Source organism: Benincasa hispida, chromosome 1 (assembly GCF_009727055.1).
Source record: "Benincasa hispida cultivar B227 chromosome 1, ASM972705v1, whole genome shotgun sequence".
In the NCBI taxonomy this organism is placed as follows: Eukaryota; Viridiplantae; Streptophyta; class Magnoliopsida; order Cucurbitales; family Cucurbitaceae; genus Benincasa; species Benincasa hispida.
In genome coordinates this window covers 55,251,121-55,251,533 of record NC_052349.1, presented here as the reverse complement: position 1 = coordinate 55,251,533, position 413 = coordinate 55,251,121, and positions in this window count along the sequence as shown.

Here is a 413-nt window from a genome sequence, read left to right as displayed (position 1 = left end):
GGTAGCTTCTATTTATAGAGCTTGGATCGCCGACAGCATTAATGGACTGTTCTGATTCTGACGTTCTGCGCGTTAGTCCTTTTTTGAACCTCTGCATTCGCTTAATACTGCAACTCTACATGATGACCGCAATCGCTTGACGACTGCAATTCCCATGCGATGGACACATACGGTTGATTACCGCAACATCCATGCATTGATCGACGCGTTCGCCTGTGCGATGGAGAGTTTCTCTGCATGCGGTCGTCTATGCGGTGGTTCGGTTTCCGTGTTTGCGTCCACTTCTTGTTTTAGCTACAAAAATAGCACATTGAACGCATAATATCGCATAATAATGGGTTAGCCGAGATTCATCATGCTGAACAACGTAAGCTCACTTTCTCATGAATTCCTAGCATAATTGCCGCATATTC